This window comes from Musa acuminata, chromosome BXJ3-9, assembly GCF_036884655.1.
Source record: "Musa acuminata AAA Group cultivar baxijiao chromosome BXJ3-9, Cavendish_Baxijiao_AAA, whole genome shotgun sequence".
Lineage (NCBI taxonomy): Eukaryota > Viridiplantae > Streptophyta > Magnoliopsida > Zingiberales > Musaceae > Musa > Musa acuminata.
In genome coordinates, this window is record NC_088357.1 from 31,955,762 (window position 1) to 31,980,663 (window position 24,902).

Below are 24,902 nucleotides of genomic sequence, written 5' to 3' on the forward strand. Positions count from 1 at the left end.
CAGCCGAGAAGTCTCAGAGCTTGCTAGAGAAGCTCGTCAGAACTCGCCAAGTAGATCATCGTGAAGTCTAGGAGCCCGCCGAGAGTCCGTTGGAATATTGCCGAGAGATTGTCGGAAGTTCGCCGGAAGATCGCCGGAAGAAAACTTGACTCATAGGACTTATTTTGCTTAGAAATTGTCTTAGATTTCATAGTTAGCACATAATTGAGATTGGAATTGGGCCAACCAAATTAGGGTCCAGTTTAGCCCATATAAGGACTATGTTGGGCCCAATGAAAGGCCCAAACAGTGGCCTAAGAGGTGACACCGTCGTGGTGATACCGCCTAATCATAGCCTCCGAGAGGCTGCAAGCAGTGGTACCACCAGTCTAAGCGGAGGTACAGCCGAGTACAGCCTCCCAGGAGATGGTACCACTAGACTGGGTGGTGGTACCGCTCAATGCAGTGTTAGTGTCAAACTAACACTAGCAGTGGTATCACCTAGCACAAGCGATGGTACCGCTCGAACCTAGAAAACCTAGGATGAGATGTTTTCAGGCTCCAAGTTTGAATCAACTTGAGGCCTATAAATACCCCTCTTATCTCTGGTTAATAAACACACAACCTAGAGCAAAAAGGAAAGAAAACTCTATTGTAATTGTGTGTGAAACTACTCTCAAAGTTCTAAGTGTTAGAATAGTTTGAGAGAGTAAGTGGGGGTGTAAGGGTTATCTCCTAAACCTGGTAAAAGGAGAATTGAGTTGTAAAAGGTGGTTTGTCTTCACCTATTGAATGAAGACCGATAGTGGATGTCGGTGGCCTCGACGGAAGAGGAATCGGTGGAGTGGATATAGGTCACGACAACCGAACCACTATAAAAATCTGGTTTACCTTTACTTTGAGCAATTCACTTTAAACTGTAAACTGCCTTCTCATTACTTGCTACGTTCTTCCATACGCTTTCAATCTAAGCATATTTTCATAATCAATTTTCAACGTACGATGAATTTTTAGAAATATAATTTTTACCACTGCACTAATTCACCCCCCCCTCCCCCCTCTTAGTGTTGACTTTTTCCTAACACGTGGGTGTTAAACCAAATGAGAAATAATATAGCTCTGATACCAACTGTTTGGAAAGAGTCAGCACTAAGAGGAGGGGGGGGGGGGGTGGGGGGTGAATTAGTACAGTAGTAAAAACATTGATTTCGAAAGCCTTCATACGATAAAAAATGGTTTCGACTAAAATCGTTTGTTTCACTTTGAATAAGTGGAGAAGAAAAGGTTGGGCAATTTGCAATGTAGTAAAGATGAATGTAATAAAGAGAATTTGCAGTAAGGAAAGAACACACCAGAATTTATAGTGGTTCGGTCGTCGTGACCTACATCCACTCCGATTCCTCTTCCGTGGAGGCCACTAGTATCCACTAATGGTCTTCTTTCAATAGACTAAGACAAACCACCTTCTTACACCCCTCTTCTCATTTTCATAGGTTTAGGAGACAACCTTTTACAAGCACTCACTCCTCCCTATACAAAATTCTAAACTTAGAACTTTAGAGGAGGGAATCTCTCAAGTAATTACTATAGCGTTTTCTCACTTTTAAATTCTCTGTGCTTGTATATGTTAACTAAGGATGAGAGGGGTATTTATAGGTCTCAAGTGGATTCAAACATGGAGCCTAAAAAGATATCATCCCCGATTTTTTGAGACCTAGCGGTACCACCGCCTGTGTTGGGTGGTACCACTACTTGATAGTCTCAAAGACTAAGTCTAGGAGGTACCACTGCCCAGACTGATGGTACCACCGCTTGACATAGTCTTGGAGACTGTGCCACGACGGTTCCACTTGTTGGGTCACTATTTGGGCCTTTCACTTAGCCCAACACAGCCCAAACTTAGGCCCAATTGACCCCTAATTGAGTTGGTCTAATTCTAACCCAATTATATACTAACTACAAATTTTAAGATATTTTCTAAGCAAAATAAGTTCGTAAGTCTAGGTTTCTTCCGACGAGCTTTCGGTGATCTTCCGGCGAACTTCCGACGATCTCTCGGCAATGTTCCAGCGAACTCCCGAGAAGCTCCTAGACTTCATTATGGTCTTCTTGGCAAGTTTCAATGAGCTTCTTTGGTAAGCCTCTAGACTTTTCGATCAATTCCGGTAGAACTTCTAATGAATATCCGGACTTCCCACGAACTCTCGAACTCCCAACGAAATCTCGTTCTTGACTTTGGGACTTCATTTTGCTTTATGTCTCGCTATTATAGTTAATCCTGCACACTTAAAGCCTATTTGATCTAGACAATTATTATAAGGCTTAAATTAAATGTTGTCCGGCATGTCAATAGTTCATCGATGCCTCATCCGATTCTTCAACACATCATCCTCTCTTGTGGCCATTGCTCAATCGACCAGTTGACCTCCATAACTCTAATTTCTTTAGTGTAATTTTCGCTCTTCTTGGCCCGATGCCCGAACCCATGGCTGGAAGCCTTCTGCCGATACATCGACCGATCCTCTGGCTCAACGTTCAATAATCTGACATATTCCATTCCGACGCAACATGATTCTTCCTGCCTTAATTGTCTCTCCCTGATCGAAGCTTCCTACATCACTCAAAACGTAGATCAAATCATAAATACTATCAATTGGTTTCATCATCAAAATCCAAGATTCAATATGCTTGCCACCTTGCAATCCTTGTGTTAGCCAAACCTATGTAATTAGATGAGAGATTAAAGGAAAACTTAACAAAGGAGGGATGCTTGCTGCAACCAGTATGGGTTTGAGAAGAGAATGGAAGAGGAATTGAAGTAGTAGTAGAAGAAGAAGCTTTGCTTTGCTTGAGGTTTTGCATCAATTCCCCACATTTGGGAATCAAAATTTTCTAAGGCAAGTGTTCTAGCCCCTTCCTACAGAAATCTTGATCTCTAATTTCATTAATATATAAATCTATAAGCCTATCAAGAGAATAAGTCATATTAATTGGTAGAAAATGTGTAGATTTCGTTAACCTATCAATGATAACCAAAATAGCATCATGCTTTCTAGAAGTTCTTGATAGTCCTGAAACAAAATCTATGGTAACACATTCCCATTTCTATTTAGGAATGTCTAAAGGTTGCAACAAACCTCCAAGTCTCTAGTGTTCTACTTTGATTTGCTGACAAGTCAAACACTTTAAAATATATATTGCAATTTCCTTCTTCATGCCTTCCCACCAATAATGACTTTGGATATCTCTATACATCTTAGTGCCACCAAGATGCATTATGTACTTTGAATTATGACCTTCCCTCAGGATTTGGTTCTTGATATCTAGGTCCTTTGGAACACATATTCTATCTCCAAATCTCAATAGGCCATTATATAAAACTTAAAAATTCAGCTTTAATCCCTTTTCTACCTCATTCCTTAAGTAGATTAAGCGTCAATCTCGTATTTGTCCTTCTTTAATTTGTTAAATGATATTAAATTGCACTTGAATGGAGGCCATTAATATCATTGAGTCTTGCCCATTTCTCATAACATTCAAATCATAATTTTCTTCTAATAACTTTCATTGCTTCATAACCAAAGTCGCCATAAAATTTGTAGATTTTCTACTAAGTGCATCAGCTACAACATTAGCTTTGCTTGGGTGATAACAAATGGCACAATCATAATACTTTAGAAGTTCTATCCATCTCCGCTGCCTCATGTTTAACTTTTTTTTGAGTAAAAATATACTTTAATCTCTTGTGATCAGTAAAGATTTCAAATGTTCGCCCATACAAGTAATGCCTCCAAATCTTTAGAGCAAAAATAATTGCTGCCAATTCCAAATCATGAGTTGGATAATTCAGTTCATAACTCTTTAGTTGCCTAGAAGCATAAGTAATCACTTTCCCTTCTTACATCAAACACATCCAAGGCCCTTTCTTGAAGTATCGATATAAACTACAAATCCCACGTTACCACTTGGAATAGTGAGAATTAGGGTACTAGTCAATCTTCTTTTCAATGTTGAATATTTAATTTTGATGATGAAATCAATTAGTAAATTATTTGATCAAATCTATATGTTGAGAAAAGTGTACATGATTAACTATGATAGCGATCAAAGTATAAAGCAAAACGAAATGTTGGAGTCAAGATCGAGATTTCATTAGGAGTTTGAGAGTTTGTCAGAAGTTTGAAAGTTCATCGGAAATGCTACCGGAATTGACCGAGAAGAAGCTCGTCAGAACTCGCCATGAAGATCATCGTGAAGTCCAGGAGCTTACCGAAAGTCCACTAGAAAATTGTCGAGAGATCATCAGAAGTCCATCGAAAAATTGCTAGAAGCTCGTTGGAAGAAACCTAGACATACTAGGCTTGTTTTGTTTAGTGTATGCCTTAAAAATCGTAGTTAGCACATAATTAGGGTTAGGTTTGGAAGGGAATCCAAATACCTTGTTAAGGGATAATTGGGCTCGTAATTAGACTGGTTTAGGTCGGATTCAAGGCCCAACCAGGTTACTGGACCTTGTCTGGTGGTGGCACCACTAGAACGGGGTAATGAAACTACCCAGGGAGCGATCTCCTAGGTGGTCTAGGTGGTGGTACAGCCCAGACTGAACGATGGTGCCGTCGATAGTTATTGTCAAGTGGTGGTACCGACGTATCAGGCGGTGGTACCGCCAAAGCTCAGTATTCAAGACTCTGTTAGGCGATGGTACCACCAGACTTGGTGGTGGTATCACCCAGTGTCAGAGTGTCAAGCGGTGGTATTGTCCAATACTAACGGTGGTACCACTAGTACCCTAGAAATCCGTGATGAGATACTTTTTAGCTTTAATTTTGAAGTCATTAAGGCCTATAAATACCTCACCCTTTTTGTATGAAAGGGTACAAAGTGGTATCTAATGGTGAAAAAATCTTTAAGTATTGGGGTGCAAAATGTGTTGTAAAAAGGCAAGAGTCCTCCTCCTCTTTCTCTTTAGCTTTGTAATCATCCAAGAAGAGGTGTGAGGCTTGTAAGGGTTATCTCCTAAACCCATGAAAAGGTGAAAGTATTGTAAAGAGGCGGTTGGTCTTCGCCTATTGAAGGAAGATTATTAATGGATGTCGGTGACCTTGACGGAGGAGGAATCAATAGTAGATGTAGGTCACAATGACCGAACCATTATAAATTCTAGTGTGTTCTTTCCTTACCACTTATTCTCTTTACTGCATTTTACTTTACTTCATTGCAAACTATCAAATCTGGTCTTTTCTACTCACTTGAAAACTTATTCGAGTCAAATTAATAGTTTTCGTCAAACTTAGAATTTCATCAAATGAAGTTTTCCGAAATCGTTGAAATTTATCGTTTTTATCCACTACACTAATTCACCCCCCCCCTCTCTTAGTGTCATTCTTGATCCTAACAATTGGTATCAAAGTGAGATCACTCTCATTTTGGTTTGAAACCCAAGAGAGATGGCATTTGCTCACTACTAAGAGGGTCACTTAATCACATATCCACCCATGTTCAATGGGACGGATTACACCTATTGGAAAACTAGAATAAGAATTTTTCTAATTTCTATGGATTTTGAGTTATGGAACATTGTGGAAAATAATTTTCAAAAGTCTTCTCTTTCAATTATTGATTGGAATAAGTTGAAGAAGAAGACTTTCTCTTTAAATGCTAAAGGCTATGAATGCCTTGTTTTGTGCTTTAGATAAAATGAGTTTAATCGAGTATCTATTTATGAAACGACTTTTGATATTTGACACACACTTAAAATCACTCATGAAGGCACTAGTAGAGTAAAGGAGTCCAAAATAAATCTTTTAATCCATTCTTATGAACTGTTTCGGAGGAAACTAAGTGAGACCATTGGAGACATGTACACCCGGTTTACAGATGTCGTCAACGGTCCAAAAGCACTTAGTAAAAGTTTTTCTAACTTTGAACTTGTTAATAAAATATTGAGATCCCTTCCAAAGAGTTAGGACCCTAAAGTAATAGTCCTTCAAGAGGCCAAGGATTTAAATAATTTTTCTCTCGAAAAACTTATTGGGTCATTAATAACCTATGAGATAACTTGCAACGCTCATTAAGAGCTTGAGAACAACCATCCAAAGAACATGAAGGATATGACACTAAGAACTCATGAAGACCACTTGAAAGGAAGTTCAAGTGATGAGGATTATGATGATGACTTGGGACTCTTGACAAGGAAGTTAAAAAAATTTATAAAAAGAAATAAATCTAAAAATGACACTAAAAACAAAATTAAACCCAAAAAAGAATAAGTTATATACTAGAATGCAAGAAGCCGGGACATTTTAAAAGTGAATATCCTCAAGTGAAGAAGAAAAAACCAAAGAAAAAGAAGATGCTCAAAGTAATGTGGGATGACTCGAGTGATTCCGAAGATAAAGAATAAAGCAACAAGAAAATTGCCAACTACGCACTAGTGGCTATCAGAGATGAGGTAAGTAGTTCACTAGATGTAAATTTATCTTTCAACGAGCTTTTAAGTATTTTTAATGATTTGTTCGATGAATGTAGAATAATAATCAAAAAGTTTAATTGTTTGGAAAAGGAGAATGCCCTTTTAAATAATGAAGTTAAAAAACATAAGCATGATAATCCTTTATTATCTCCGTGCAATAAGTGTGAATACTTAGAGGCACTTGAGAAGGAAAACTTGCTACTCAAAGAAACTCTAGAAAAGTTTAAGTTTGGTAGCAAATCCTCAAACATGATCCTTGCCAATAAGGGTCACGTTCATAAAAGATGTGAAATCGGATTTGTTAGTAGCTCTCACCAAAATACAACCACCTTTGTTAAAGTCCCTACCTTATATGTATCACCCCTCACCAAATGCACCTTTTATTGCAAACTCGGACATGTTGCCTATAAATGTCCATTTAAGAGATATAGTTAACACAAATTGATTTGGGTTCCTAGAGGAACTATAAAAAGCTCTATGCAAAATGATAAGTTGAGTAGACCGAATTTTGAGGTACCTAAGGTCAAATGGTTACCTAAAAATCACCATTTTATTATAGAAATGTTTACCATCACAAGCTAGGAGCAAGAAATGGTACCGTAATAGTGGATGCTCAAGGCATATGACAGAGATACATCTAAATTCTCTAAGCTCACTAACCTAGATGAAGGATAAAATCATTGGCAAAGGAACCATAGGTAACAAATCCAACTTTTTGATTGAAGATGTGCTGTTGGTTTATGGCTTAAAGCATAATCTTTTGAGCATTAGCCAATTGTGTGATAAAGGATACATCATTAGATTTTAATCTAATGCCTGCATTATTAAAAAGTCACATAAAAACCATTGGGAAATCTTGGGGACAACATCACATGCGTAGCAAAAGAACAAAAAATAAAATCCCCTATTCCCAAAGAGATATTCATCATCGTACGAAGATTGGTGTGTAAAATTTCACGAAACTCAAAACTGCGTATAGAGTAGATTGTGTTACCTAGGGAGATCATATATCCCTGAATCCTTGCAGATCTCTAGGAGAGAGTGAAGAAGGAAAAGCATCCTCCTCTCTAGTGTTGATCTACATAGTAGGGCTACGACGATACTCCTCAAAACTTCAGGTTTGCTCTAAGGTGGAGAGGAGGAGGAGAATAAAAGAGGCAAGCAAAGGCTCTAGCCTATGAACCACTGAATCTCTCCTATTTATAGAGGTCCCCAATCAAACCCTAATGGATCATTCCCTATTGGGTATTGGATCTGCATCCAACTATCTAAGCCTCTTAGATTAGTGGATCTCTATCTAATAAACTCTCATGGGCTCTTATTGGATCTCATCCATAGGGTCCAATAATTCAGGGGCTTATTGGATATCAAATAAGACAATGGCTCCGGTGGATATCTAGTATACGTACCTCTACTCATCGTAATGCCTATCATGTTTGTGACCCTCTAGGCCCAATATCGAGCTGGTTGTGAGTCATACCTATCAGAACTCTTTTTGGCTTAGTAAATTATTATCTCCATAATAATTCACTCGACTCATCGACTACGGACGTACTAGGCCACTACGCCGTAGTCCCTAGACGATACAGGGGAATCTAATCCATTAGACCTATCTATCCTTAGTTACTGTGTACCTATAGTCCCTCATCCATCTAATGTCCTTGAGACCATATATCAAGCATGGTGCTGTCAGACCCATATAGTTTCTACTCGAGTCTCGCTCTAATCGGATTCTCCCGGAGAACTCTTTCTCTCTCAATTCGAATGACCCTAGCTAGGGATTTGTCTGAGCAAGAACACATGGGATATTTCTCTCATGATGCCAAGAGTGGATGATCCTTTATCGACACTCAATAGTCATTGTAAGGTCAACTATCATTCCCAATGACCGATTGTACTAGATCTGGGACATTCAAACCTATAAGTCTAGGATCAAAGAATGGAGCACTCATACAGGACATTCTTGATGTCTCAAGTCTAAGGACCAGATACACCACTGAGACTTCAAAATCATTGTTTGATAATAAGGCATCATCAACTATCTAGCATTCGGTAAGCGGATCAATCAGTGAACTCATTCTCCAATGAGCACCTATATTGTATCCTAGTATCCCCATATAAGCAGCTATGAGACCAGCTACATCCATCATATAGATGGGTATACAGCAAACTAGTTTATCTGGTTATCTCGATGTCCCTTTCGAGTAACCAATGACCGGGATTATTTAGGATCTGTGTTTAAAGGTGAATTGATCTCATTATCGTGATCTCATCATAATCCAATTCCCTTTGTACAGATCCAATGACATCACAATATATACATACATATATGCAATAGTCAATATAAAGTGATAAATGTCAAAATATAATAAGCAAAAAGATTTCGTGTCAAGTCATAGGTGCCATCACTCATGTGATTGGCTTACTGGGCACCTATGACTAGCAATCTCCCACTTAACCTAAAGCCAATCACTTATATGTCTGATCCCCATCAGACCCCTATGATGCTTAAAGATAATATGAAACAATGGCTTTGTCAGTGGATCTGCAATGTTATCTTCGGATGGAACTCTTTCTACTACTAAATCTCCTTAGGTTATGATCTCTCTAATAAGTTGGAATGTCCTCAGAACACCTCTGATGAGACCCGGGTTCCTTTATTTGAGTAATCGTCCTATAGTTGTTACAATATAAGGAATCAGCTCCTTGTTAGTTGGCCCGACTCCTAGATCTATGATAAACTTCTTCATTTAGACTCCCTCCTTTACTGCCTCTGCTGCAGCAATGTACTCTGCCTTTGTGGTCGAGTTAGTAGTAGTATCTTGCTTGGAACTTTTCCAGCATACTACTCCTCCATTCAAGTTATACACACACCCTGAATTAGACTTGCTATCATCGACATCAGACTGAAAGCTCGAGTCCGTGTAGCCTTCAACCCTAAGTCTACTACCTCCATATACTAGTAAAAGATCCTTAGTACTTCTCAAGTACTTAAGGATACACTTTACTACTTTCCAATGCTCCAAGCCTGGATCTGCCTAATACTTGCTCGTGACACTTAGAGCATGCACTATATCAGGCCTAGTACATAGCATGACATTCATGATAGACCCTATCGCTGAGGCATAAGTTATCATATCCATGTTCGCCCTTTCTTCAGAAGTCTTTGAGGACATACTCCTAGAAAGCGATATCCCATGTCTCATCGGTATGAGACCTCTCTTGGAATTTTCTATACCAAGCCTTTTGACAATGGTTTCGATATACTTGGACTGGGATAAGCCAAGCATCCTCTTGGATCTATCTCTATAGATCCGAATCCCCAAGATATAGGATGCTTCCCCTAAGTCCTTCATGGAGAAGTATCTAGATAACTAAGTCTTTACTGTGGATAGCACTCTTACATCATTCCCAAAGATCAGGATGTCATCCAAATATAATTCCAAAAAGGTGACAACGCTCCAACTTACCTTCCTGTACACGCAAGGCTCATCTTCATTTTTAACGAAGTCATAAGATCTGATTGCCTCATCAAATCTTATGTTTCAACTTCGGGAAGCTTGCTTTAGTCCATAAATGGATCAAAGCAACCTGCACACCTTATCTGGGCAGTCCTTGGACACGAATCCCTCGGGTTGTATCATATACACCTCCTCCTCGAGGTTCCCATTGGGGAATGCAGTTTTCGTATCCATCTGTCAGATCTCATAATCATAGTGTACTACAATAACTAATATAATTTGGATGGATTTTAGCATTGGTACAGGTGAGAAGGTTTCGTCATAGTCAACACCTTGCCTTTGACGATACCCCTTAGCCACTAGCCTTCCTTTATAGGCCTCTACCTTTCCATCTACGCTAATCTTTTTCATAAAGATCTACTTGCAACCGATGGGTACAATACCTTCGGGCGCATCAACTATGTTCCAAACCTTGTTGGAGTACATAGAATCCATCTCAGAATTCATGGCTACTTGCCACTTCCCGAAGTATATACTCATAATAGCCTCCTTGTAAGTCCGAGGATCAATATCCTTAACATCATCTCCTCTAACATATCCCACATATCTCTCAGGAGGATGGATACTCTATCTGACCTACGTAAAGTTGGAACTTGTGTGTTAGGTACTTGAACAGGCTAGAGTTGTAGAGTGGTGCTTGAGCTAGGTTCTCCAATCTCACTCAACTCTATCATGCTCCCACTGTCTCCGCTAAGAATATCTTCCTTCTTAAGGAACACTGCTCTCTTGGCTACAAAGACCTTTTGATACTCGAGATGATAGAAATAATACCCACAACTTTCCTTGGGGTATCCCATGAACTTGCATCACTTCATCCTTGATTCCAATGTATCGGGGTTGTGTTATTTAACGTGGGCAAGGTAGCCCAAAGTCTTAACAACCTTAAGATCAGGCTTTTTCCCTTTCCATATATCATATGGTGTAGACAATACCGACTTAGTTGGAACTCTGTTCAGAAGGTAAGCTACGATCTCTAGGGCATATCCCAAGAATGAGATGGGTAGGTTAGCGAAACTCATCATGAACCGTACTATATCTAACAGTGTACGATTCCTCCTTTCATACACACCATTGAGCTAAGTTTTATAAGGAGGTGTCCACTAGGATAATATCCTATGGTCCTTGAGGAACTGAGTAAACTCTATACTTAAGTACTCATCTCCTCGATTTGATCGAAGAGTCTTGATACTCTTTCCAGTCTGGTTCTCCACTTCATTCTTATACTCTCATAATTTCTTAAAGGCCACAAACTTGTACTTCATTAAGTACACATGTCCATATCTTGAGAAATCATCAATAAAGGTAATGAAGTAGGAGTAACCACCAACGACATGAGTTGACATGGGTCCACATACATCACTATGTATGTGTTTCAATAACTCAGTGGCTCTTTCTCCAGTTCCATGAAATGAAGAGTTTGTTAGTTTTCCATGAAGGCAAGGCTCGCAAGTTGTATATAACTTATAGTCGAATGGATCTAGATATTCATCCTTTAGCAACTTTTGAATCCTTCCCTCATGGATGTGACCTAGCCTACTATGCCACATGTATGCACTGTTCACCTCATCTCGTTTCCTCTTAGACACACTTACATTCATGATATATGGAGTAGTGTCTAACATAAACATACCATTATGCAATATTCCTTTCATGATGATCTCATCATCTAATAATATCGAACAACCATTGTTCTCGAAAACTAATTTATATCCACTAACTATCAAACATGAAATGGAGATAAAGTTTTTTATAATAAAAGGAATAAAATAACATGCATCTAATGCAATAATAGCTCCACCAAGCAGATATAGGGTGACCTCACCAACAGCTACTATAGCAACTTTTGCTTAATTGCCCATCTTGAGGTCCATCTCGCCTCTCTCCAATCTCCTAGGCCTTATTAGAACCTACAACGAATTGCATATATGATAAGTACTACCGATATCCAATACCCATGTGTTATCATAAGAGTATGACAAATGGAGACTGATCATGAATGTACTTGAAGTTTCTCCAAGCTTCTGTTTCGCCCTCTTTACAAGGTACTCTTTGCAGTTCCTATTGCAGTGCTCATCTTTGCCACAGTGGAAGCACTGGCCTTTGTTCTTTGCCGGGTCTTTATTAGCAATCTTTGCTTTACCTGGTCTGCCCTTGCCCTTGCCCTTCTTAAGGGACTTTTCTACTTTCTTTTTCTTTCTAGTCTCACTAGTGTAGAGAACTGGCTTCTCCTTTTTTATAGTGTTCTCTACTTCCCTCAACTTATTGAGGAGCTCTGGGAGAGTCACCTTAAGCTTGTTCATATTAAAATTCATTATGAACTATAAAAAGGAATCGGGTAGGGATTGAAGCATAATGTTCACACACAAGTTATCCTCTAGGACCATTCCTAGACCTATGAGTTTCTCTATCCACTTAATCATCTTTAGGATATTGTTCTAAACCGATATCCCCTTAGTCATCCTAGCACGGAAGAGGCTCTTGGATATCTCATATCGTTGAGTCCTTCCCTGTTCTTCAAACAATTTACGGACATGTAGGAGAATGGATCTAGCATCTATCTTTTCATATTGTCTCTATAACTTGGGAGTCATAGAGCCTAACTTGTAACACTAAGCAAGAGTGGAGTCATCAATGTACATCATGTAGCGAGTGATCTCATCCTCGCTTGCCCCTTCCTCGGGCGTAGGCATCACTGTATCAAGGACGTACACGATTTTCTCCACCGTGAGAACAATTCTCAAGTTGTAGAACCAATCCGTATAATTTGGACCAGTGAGGCGGTTGACATCAAGTATGTCACGTAAGGGATTTGAAAGCAACATTTTCTGAAAATAAAGATACAACAAAAATGAATCACATGCAGATTTTGTAAGAAATAAACAATCAAGATATGGACTTTTATCTTAATATGCTCCCACTATTTTATTAGCGAGTCACGCGACACCCTCAGCACGTGAAACAGAAGTCTCCAGCAGATTTCTATTAGGGATCAGGATCCAATCAGCATCTTAGTGTAACCTCGAGGGACTCGACCAATCATACTAAGCCCAAAAGGTAGGCAACTCTTGCCGATCACAACTCCTTGTGATTCCTGTCCTGTTTGGCCTTCGAATCACTATAGTCTCGAGGGACTCAACCAACCATGATGTTCAGTTAAGTCAACACCATCGCTATAAGATGAGTCTGATTTGATGATATACCCTCGAGGGACTCGACCAAGCATACCATGTCCTCAGGTCACTGGTGACATCTCTATTTCGTAGGCAAGATAGTGAATTACGATATAGGTGAGCCTCGAGGGACTCGACTAACTCAACTTATACTTGGAATCAGTCCCTACCTATAACGATGGAAGGCCATATGGGTCAATCTAATTACCTTACGTTTACTGAATTAATATTATCAAGAGAGAGGTTTCTATGATTTGGTCTCCTAATATGACATGTTACACATATACATATTTAATATATATATACATCGCATGCAAATATATATATATATATATATATATATATATATATATATATATATATATATATATATATATATATATATATATCTAGTAGGTGTATAAGCAATCACACCAGATGATCATGGACCACAAACTAAGGTGATCAGGTCCAAGCCATGAGGCCTAATCACTCACATCAAGATCTATGTGTGCAATGGTGCATCTCTATGCCATGTGATCATCCATCTCATCCTTGTTGGTTCCGTCGGCATCTCGACTCATCTCCATGCATTGCGATCGTCTGTCTCATGGATCCCGTTATCGGTTCCATGCTCTCACTGCACCTCCTCGTGTGATTATAACTTAATCATAGGCACGCAACTCCGACAATAAATGAGAAATATAATTAAGGCTCATAGGCCTCAATAATAATAATCATAAGTACACACATCACATGGTCCATGATCATCCGTCAACACATCATACATCACATGTATAAATTATCATCATGTAGGACTACTAGATAATAATAAAAATAATAATCAATTAAATATTTTAATTAATTAATATTTTTTGAAATCAACGACATTTAGGGAATTTTAGAATTCCGAGGGGTATTTTCATAATTTGCTCCAAGGGCAAAATTATCTTTTGCCAAAGACTGCCCTAATCCCTCTCTTCTCCCTGCTTGTTACAGGCACCACCACCCTTGCTGGCGGCAGCCCTCTACGGCGGGGAGCGGGGGCGCCGCCGCTGTAGGTGGGTGCCCCGCCTGTGGGCGGTTCGACTTACGGGCCCCGTCGCACCAACGGGCGACTCTGCCCTTGGGGGCTACTCCCGCAGCCGCCGCCCGTGCGGGCGGTTACTCCTGCGGTGGCACTATGCCCGCGGGTGCCACCATCTGCATTGCAGGCGACTCTTCCTGCGGGCGACCGGCAGCCGGCGGCTACAACCGCGTGCAACAACAGTTGCTGCGCGTAGGCGGCCGGGCGCCGCCCTTGCGGCCACCGCTGTGGGTGGCCTGCCTACACGAAGTTGGCAGCAAGCAGGTAGCCATCTTCAAGCGCAGCAAGGGCAGCAACAGTTGCTGCCCTTTCTCGCCTTTTGCATCAATGATTTTAACGACAAAATTCTTCTTAAAACACAATACACGTAGTTCAAAACCAATATTTCATACAAACAACCTGGATCTGATACCACTGTTGGGAAATTTTGGGGGCGACATCACATGCATAGCGGAAGAACAGAAAATAAAATCCCCTATTCTAAAAAAGATGTTCATCGTCATACGAAGATTGGTGTGCAAAATTTCATTAAACTCAAACTGCTTATAGAGTAGATTGTGTTACCTAGGGAGATCGTATATCCCTGAATCCTTGCAGATCTCTAGGAGACGGTGAAGGAGGTCAAGTGTTCTCCTCTCTAGTGGTGATCCAGTAGGGCTGCGACGATAATCCTCAAAACTCTAGGCCTGCTCTAAGGTGGAGAGGGGGAGGAGAATAGAAGAGGCAAGCAAAGGCTTTAGCCTATGAACCACTGAATCCCCCCTATTTATAGATGTCCCCTATCAAACCCTAATGGATCCTCCCCTATTAGATATTAGATCTGCATCCAACTACCCAAGTCTCTTAGATTAGTGGATCTCTATCCAATAATCTCTAATGAGATCTTATTGGATCTTATCTATAGGGTTCAATAATTCAGGAGCTTATTGGATATCCAATAAGACAAGGGCTCCGGCGGATATCTTATATACGTATCTCTACTCATCGTAGTACCTACCATATGTGTGTGACCTTCCAGGCCAAATATCGAGTTGGTAGTAAGTCACACTTGTCAAAGCTCTTTCTGGCTTAGTGAATTATTATCTCCATAATAATTCACTCGACTCATCGACTACGGATGTACTAGGCTACTACGCCGTAGTCCCCAAACAATATAGGGGAATCCAATCCATTGGACCTGTCTGTCCTTAGTTACCGTGTACCTATAGTCCCTCATCCATCTAATATCTTAGAGATCGTATATCGGGTATGGTGCTGTCAGACCCATACGGTTTCTACTCGAGTCTCGCTCTCATCGGATTCTCCCGGAGAACTCTTTCTCTATCAATCCAAATGACCCTAGCTAAGGATTTGTCTGAGCAAGAATACATCGGATATTCCTCTCATGATGCCGAGGGTGGATGATCCTCTATCGACACTCAATAGCCCTCGTAAGGTCGATTGCCACTCCTAGTGACTGGTTGTACTAGATCTGAGACATCCAAACCGATAAGTCTGGTACCAATGAATATAGCACTCATACAGGATATCCTTAGTGTCTCAAGTCTAAGGACCAGATACACCACTAGAACTACAAAATCATTGTCTAACAATAAGGCATCATCAACCATCCAACATTCCGTAAGCGGATCAATCAATGAACTTATTCTCTAATGAGCACCTGTACTGTATCTCTAGTGTCCTCACACGAGCAGCTATGAGACTAGCTACATCAATCATATGGATAGGTATACAGCGCACTAGTTTGTCCGGTTATCTCGATGTCCCTTTCGAGTAACCTATGACAGGGATTATTTAGGATCTGTGTTTAAAGGTAAATCGATCTCATTATCGTGATCTCATCACGATCCGATTCCCATTGCATAGATCTAAGGACATCACAATATATACATGCATATATGCAATAGTCAATATAAAGTGATAAATGTCAAAATATAATAAGCAAAAAGATTTTGTGTCAAGTCACACATGTCATCACTCACGTGATTAGCTTACTGGGCACCTATGACTAGCAAAAACACATCTATAATTGTCCTAAAATAAAATAATATATACACTATTGACATTGATGATCTTTATAATGAAATATGTTTTTTGATTTTAAATGATGATGCTTGGCTTTGGCATAAGAGATTAAGTCATGCTAGCATAAAACTAATCTCTCATATCTCAACTAGAAAACTTGTAAGAGGTATTATAAACATTAAGTTTGTTAAAAATAATGTGTATGATGCTTATTAATTAGGAAAACAAATAAAAGGTAGTTTCAAATCAAAGAATCAAATAAGCACTTCTAGACCATTGTAATTGATCCATATGGATTTGTTTGGACCAATTGATACAACAAGCCTAGGAGGTAGCAAATACGCCTTTGTAATTATATATGATCACAGTATATACACTTGGACATACTTTTTAGCACATAAAGGTGATTGCTCTAAGTATTTTTCTAAGTTTTGTAAACTTGTTCAAAATGAAAAAGACTTTATAATCTCATCAATTTGTAGCGATCATGATAGTGAATTTCAAAATCATGATTTTCAAAACTTTTGTGAATCTAGTGGATATAACCACAATTTCTCTACTCCGAAAAATTCTCAACCAATTGGAGTAGTAGAAAGAAAAAATAGGAGTTTACAAGAAATGGCAAGAACCATATTAAACGAACATAGCATACCCAAATATTTTTGGGTCGAAGCCATTAATACGGCATGCTATGTCATGAATAGGGTTCTAGTAAGACCATTACTTTTCAAAACTCCTTATGAATTATGGAATAACAAAAAACTCAACGTTTCATATTTTAAAGTTTTTGGTTGTAAATGTTTTATCTTGAATGAAAAAGATGCCTTAGAAAAGTTTGATGCAAAATCTGATGAAAGTATTTTTCTTGGTTATTCTTCTATTTCTAAAGCCTTTCATGCCTTTAATAAAAGAACTTTGGTTATATAAAAGTGTATTCATGTTGTCTTTAATGAAGTTTCTGAATTAAAAAAAAATATTTTTGATAATGATTTTAATTTTGATGCTTTGAATTTGAATGAAACCTCTCCTCCAACTAGTAACTTGAATACATCTTCTTCCAAAATACCCTTACCTAAGGAATGGAAGTATATAAATGCTCATCCTAAGGAGCTAATTATATGAGACACATCAAAGGATGTTCAAACTCATTATTCTTTTAAAAATTTTTGTACCAACACCGCTTTTCTTTCTCAAATTGAACCAAAATGCATTGACGAAGCCTTGAAAGATGATTCATGGGTTATCGCAATGCAAGAAAAGTTGAACCAATTTAAAAGAAATGAGGTGTGGAAGCTTGTTTCGAGACTAATGACCATTTAGTTATTAGTACTAAAGGGTTTTTTGGAAACAAGCAAGATGAATTTAGTATCGTGGTTAGAAACAAGGCTAGATTAGTGGTCATAGGTTTCAACCAAAAAGAAGGTATCAATTATAAAGAAACCTTTGCTCCTATGGCAAGATTAGAAGCCATAAGGATGCTTCTTGCCTATGCTAGTAGTAATAATTTTAAATTATTTCAAATGGATATTAAAAGAGTTTTCTTAAATAGCTTTATTTCTAAAGAAGTGTATATTGAATAACCACTTGGATTTGAAAACTCTCTTTTTCTGAATCATGTGTTTAAATTAACTAAAGCTATATATAGATTAAAACAAGCCCCGAGGGCTTGGTATGAGAGACTTAGCTCCTTTCTTATCCAAAATAATTTCTCTAAAGGCAAGGTCGATACTACATTACTTATTAAAAATTTTGAAAATGACTTTCTTATTGTTCAAATTTATGTTGATGATATTATTTTTTATTCTACAAATGAATCTTTATATGAATTGTTTGCCAAGAGTATGAGCCAAGAGTTTGAAATAAGTTTAATGGGTGAACTAACTTTCTTTTTAGGCTTATAAATCAAACAACTTAGTGATGGTATTTTTCTTTATCAAACCAAATATGAATTAGAATTTCTAAAATAGTTTAATATGGATGGTTCAAAAGCTATCAATATTCCTATGAGCACCTTTACTAAGTTAGACATGGACGAAAGTGGAGAAAGCTTTGATTAAAAAATTTATAGGGGTATGATAGGTAGTTTACTATACCTCACTGTAACTAGATTGGACATCATGTTTAGCGTAGGATTATATGCCAGATTTTAATCTAATCCTAAGCTATCTCATCTTAAAGTCGTTAAAAGATTCTTAGATATCTTAAAGGATCCCCTAATCTAGGATTATGATATCCAAAATCTGAAAACTTTGAATTAATTGCTTATGCTAATTCGGATTTTGCTGGATGTAGAGAAGATATAAAAAGCACATCCGAAACATGTCAATTCTTAGTTCATGCACTTGTTTCTTGATCTTCTAAGAAACAAAACTCGGTTACATTATCTACAACTGAAGTGGAGTATATAGTAGCTGGTGCATGTTGTGCAAGTTGTATGGATGAAAAATACATTATAGTATTATAAGATTCACCTTAAGAATATTTCCATAAAATGTGATAACATAAGTATAATATGTTTAACAAAAAATCATATTCAACACTCTAGAACTAAACATATTGACATTAGGCATCATTTTATAAGAGATCATGTTAATAACCATGATATATCTTTAGAGTTTATTAATATGAAACATCAATTAGCCGATATATTTACAAAACCTTTAAATGAAGAACAATTTGATTATATTACAAGAGAGTTAGGGATGTTAAATTGTTCGAATGTATGAGTTTGTTGTATATCTTTTCTGGACTTTTTTTTTATATAAATAATCATTACATTTCATAAATAAAGCTTTCATGAAATCTGGAATATCAATTTACTTGGTATCAAATTTGTTTCACACCCTTGCTCCATCACTTAATGATTTTTGATACACTTAGTCCCTTTACTCATAGATTTCATTGACAAATACATCTCTCATGGATTTCATTCGTGGATTTTTTATCTTTCATTTGATGCTTCTTTCCCATGAATTCTTCCTTACTCTTCTTATGAAAGAAGAATTTTTATGGACTTTTAATATATGATGATCACTTGCTAGAATATGATTTGATTTTGTATGGACATCTTGATCCTTTTAATGAATCCTTTCTCTTTGTTAAAATAGAAGCTTGATTTGATGAAACTCATTTATTGTTTTGGATTTGACTAGGTTCAAATCCTTTCATGAATTTGGTTCTTGATGAATTCCTCCCTTCTCTTCTTCCTATTCTTCTTATTTTTTAAGACAAGGAAGAAAGAAACTTGCACATCTCAAGAAGAACCAAAAAGCTTTTGCACATCTAAAGTAAAAACGTTAGCTTATCTATTTTAAAAACCAAAAGTAGTTATCATGCAAAGTTTTTGCTTACCTTCCATTTTGGCTTGGATAAATTGGTGTATAACTTGCTTGAATTTTTTTTTTTAATATACTTGCATTGTTGAATGGTTCTCCTTTTTGTTGATGAGAAAGGGGGAGAAAAGGTTTGAAATAATGTGGCAAATTGATGACAAATTGGCATTATGAATATTTGAAATAATGTATCAAATGTATCTTATTATAAATTCTTGAATGTTTTGTGATTGTTTGAAATATGATTGGAATCATCAAATACTTTGCAAATACTTGAAAAATATCAAAATATATTGTATATGCATTATATGTATCATAGATACTTGAAATGTATCATGAATGCTTGAAACATATCGTAATGTGGCATGAATACTTGAAAATATTTCATTCTTAAAATCATGCTTAATTTCAGATCAAAATGATAAGTGTTTATCACTGTGATTATCATGCTTAATTTCCTACATACAATTGATATCATGCATCAGATTAATGAGTTGTCGTCTTTGAAATTTGAATCTTGCTAAATTTCATATTTGAAATTCATATCATACTTGAAAATGATGATAGTCTATCATCATTCTATATTAGACATCAAAATGATGTCATTCCTTGACATCATTTGTATTGTGATAAATACGTGGTATCGTATTTTGAGATTGTAAATTATGATTGGTATCATGATATGCATGTCGATAAGTTTAAATGCATATAACTTATCGGTTTGATGCTTGAATTCAAGAGTGTCTTTTCTCAAATATAGCATATAGATAGGAGGAGTTAATGTTAACTTCATCATCAATTGATTGACATCAGAAAAAAGGGAGAGATTATTGAATCTTCGATTTTGATGATGAAATCAATTAGTAAATTATTTGATTAAATCTATTTGTTGAGAAAAGTGTGCAGGATTAACTGTGATAGCGATCAAGGCATAAAGCAAAACGAAGTGCCGGAGTCAAGATCAAAATTCGATGGGAGTTCTCCCAGGTGGTCTGGGCGGTGGTACCACCTAGATTGAGTGATTGTATCGTCGGTAGTTATTACTGTCAAGCAGTGGTACCGCCTTGTCAAGCGATGGTACCACCAGAGCTTAGTATCCGAGACTCTATCAGGCGGTGGTACCACCAGACTCAGTGGTGGTACCGCTCAGTGTCAGAGTGTCAGGCGGTGGTACCATCCAATATTGGCGGTGGTACCGCTAGTACCTCAAAAATCTGGGATGAGACATTTTTTTGCTCCAATTTTGAAGCCATTGGGGCCTATAAATACCTCACCCTTTTCTGCATGGAAGGGTAATAAAGTGGTACCTAAGTGTGAAAAAATCTTTAAGTGTTGGGGTGTAAAAAGTGTTATAAAAGTACAAGAGACCTCCTCTTTCTCTTTAGCGTTGTAATCATCCAAGAAGAGGTGTGAAGCTTGTAAGAGTTATCTCTTAAACCCGTGTAAAGGAGAAAGCACTGTAAAGAGGTGGTTGGTCTTCGCCTATTGAAGAAAGACCATTAGTGGACGCTAATGACCTCAACGGAGGAGGAATCGGAAGTGGATGTAGGTCACAATGATCGAACCACTTTAAATTCTAGTGTGTTCTTTCCTTACGGCTTATTCTCTTTACTACATTTTACTTTACTTCATTGTAAACAATCCAATCTATTGAATCTCGGATTTTGATAATGAAACCAATTGATGTGTGTTTATGATTTAATCTGCATTTTGAGTGACGTATGATGCTTTGATCAAGATGAGACAATTAAAGCAGGAAGAATCATGTTGTGCCAAAGGAAAAAATGTTAGAAGATTGGACGTCGAGCAAGAGGATCGGTCAACGTATCGACAGAAGGCTTCGGGCCATAGATTCGAGCATCGGGCCAAGAAGAGCGGATATTGTGCCAAGGATATTGGAGTTGCAGAGTCAACTGGCCGATTGGGCAATAGGCCACAAGAGAGGACGATGCGCCAAAGAATCGGACAAAGCATCGAGAGACCAATGACATGCCGGACAACATGATTAATGCTTAGTATTAATTGTCTAGATAGAAGTGTATTTTACATGTGCAGGATTAACTACGATAGCAAGGCATGAAGCAAAATGAAGCTCCGGAGTCAAGGATGCGATTTCGTTGGGAGTTCGAGAATTCATCGGAAGTTCGGACGTTCGTCCGAAGTTCTATTGGAACCAGCCGAGAAGTCTCGAAGCTTGCTAGAGAAGCTCGTCGGAACTCGCCAAGAAGATCATCATGAAGTCCAGGAGCTTGTCGGGAGTCCGCTGGAACATTGCTGAGAGATCGTTGGAAGTTCGCTGGAAGATCACCGGAATAAACCAAGACATAGGGACTTGTTTAGCTTAGCAAATATCTTAGATTTCATAGTTAGCATGTAATTGGGTTTGGATTTGGGCCAACCCAATTTGGGGCTAGCTGGGCCCATGTAAGAACTGTGTTGGGCCCAATGAAAAGCCCCAAACAATGCCCCAAGAGGTGATACCGCCTTCGAGATTGTGTCAAGCGGTGGTACCATCGATCTAGGCGGTGGTACCGCCCAAAGATAGCCTCCAAGAGGCTGTAAGCAGTGGTACCGCCAGTTTGGGTGGTGGAACTGCCCAGCATAGCCTCCCAGGCGGTGGTACTAGCTAAACTGGGCGGTGGTACCACCTAGTGTCAGACTGACACTAGCGGTGGTACCGCCCAACGCAGGCGATGGTATCGCCCGTGCTCAAAAAACCCGAGATGAGATATTTTTAGGCTCCAAGTTTGAATCAATTTGAAGCCTATAAATACCCCGCTCATCCCTGGTTAAAACACAAGCATAGAGAATTTTAAGAGGGAAAAATGCTATTGTAATCTCTTGAGAATCCTCCTCTTCTAGTCTAAGTGTTAGAATAGTTTGAGAGAGGAGTGAGTGCTTGTAAGGGTTATCTACTAAACCTGGTAAAAGGAGAAGAGGGGTGTAAGAAGGAGGTTGATCTTCGCATATTAAAGGAAGATCGATAGTGGATGCCGATGGCCTCGACGAAAGAGGAATCGGCAGAGTGGATGTAGGTCACGATGATCGAACCACTATAAAATCTGGTTTGTATTTTACTTTAAGCAATTTATCTTTGCTACAAACCTACTTATTTGCTCTTTACATCCACTACTCTATTATAAATGCTTTCAAAGTTATTACCTTTACGAAATGGTTTTTCGTCGAAAACGGATTTTATCGTACGAAGGTTTTTTAAACCGAAGTAATTTTTACCGCTGCACTAATTCACCCTCCCTTCTTAGTGCCGACCCCTTTCTAAACAATTTGTATCAGAGCTAGGTTTTTTCATATTTGTTTTAACACCCAAATAGAAATGACTCTTTTTGACTTTCAAGAGGGTTACTCTCTCATTCGTCCTCCCTTTTTCAATGGGACAGGCTACACACTTATTGGAAAACTCAAATGAGAGTTTTCTTGCTTTCATTGAATCTTGATTTATGACACATAGTTGAATTTGATTTTCAAAGGTCTTCTCTTCTAATGAACCATTGGAATAATTTGGAGAAGAAGGTTTTTTTCCTAAATGCAAAGGCTATGAATGCCTTATTTTGCGCCTTAGACAAAAAGAAATTTAATTGGGTTTCTACATGCGAAACGATGTTCGATATATGGTACACTCTTGAAATTACACACGAAGGCACAAGTAGTGTTAATGATTCTAAAGTTAATTTTTTAATGCATGATTTTGAACTATTTCATATGAAACCAAGCGAAACCATTGGAGACATGTATACCCGTTTTACGGATGTCGTCAATAGTTTAAAAGCTCTTGGTAAAAGCTTTTCGAATCTTGAACTTGTGAATAAAGTTTTGCACTCACTTTCTAAAACTTTGGATTCAAAAGTAATCACTATTTAAGAATAAAAAAATTTAAATACTTTTTTGATCGAAGAAATTATCGGGTATCTAATAACCTATGAAATGACATATAATGCACGTAAAGAACTTGAGAATCACCTTCCAAAGAACAGGAAAGATTTCAGACTTAGAATACATAAAGACCACTCAAGCATAAGCTCAAGTGATGGTGAACTTGAACTCATCACTATGAAATTTAAAAAATTAATTAAATAAAAATTAAAGAACAAAAAGAATGGAACTACTTGCTTTGAACGCAAGAAGTTGCCAAAAGATGAATCGAGCTTCTCCAAAGATAAGGAGAAAATCAACAAAGGCGAGGTGGCAAACTACGTCTTAACGGCTTTCGACGATAAGGTAATCAAAATGCCCTTAGTTTACTTTGAAATCACATAATGCCTTTCATGAGTTATTTTTTTAGAATAATTATTTTTCTAAAAAATACATGTTTTGATTTGGCATAAATGAAAAATGTATGCTTATATAAAATAGTGTAAGTGTCATGCTTGATGATTGTATATTTAATAATATATAATGATATAATAAAAATATTAAATGTTTTGATACCATGATTGACGATTTTATGAATGAGATTTTAAAGTTATACATGATGATTTTTGTGATTTATTGATCTTGATGGTTTTTATGACGAAATTCATTTTTCGATCCTAAAAGTTGATACATGTTTTTATTTGCAATAAAAAGATAAATACATACTTGTATGAAACCAATAACTTAAGATGGAACATCTCTATCTTATTGATTTTTTAATAAAAGATTAATGAATCCATGTATATTATGCTTTTGTGAATCTCTTGGGCTATGAAAATGATTTGACGAATTTGAATGAGTTTTATCGAAATCATAATTTCTTATGAAATCTTTTATATGAATCAAGATTTTTCATGATCTCCTAAGAATTCTTTACATTATTTATTTAAGAGGAGATTTGTTAAAATGAATCACGGTTTCTCTTCATTTCTTAGAATTATAACCTGATTATTCTTTTTATAAATCAAGATTGTTTACTATGATTCTTTCTTTTCACTATCTAAGTTATCTAAAAGAATTATAATATGTCTCTTAATATTCACAATTTGTCTTCATGATTTGTATATCTCATCACCAATTTTTCTTGTTATCCCTTCATGTGTTGTGTGAAATCATGAAATACTCATGATATTTTGTTAATTTGACAAATTGAATGAGTTGAAAATAATGGTGAATGTTTGGAAAATAAATTATTGTATCATGTTTAATGATTTTACATGTTGAAATTATGTATGATGAGTTGAAGTGATGATTTAAAAATATTTATTCAAATGCATGAATCGATAATCTTTTTGTCCAAATGAATCATGATTTTGCATAATTATAATTTTTATGATTCATAATAAATTGAGAGATATTATACATGAATCAAGATTGTTTATGTGTTCTCTCATGACATCTTTTAAG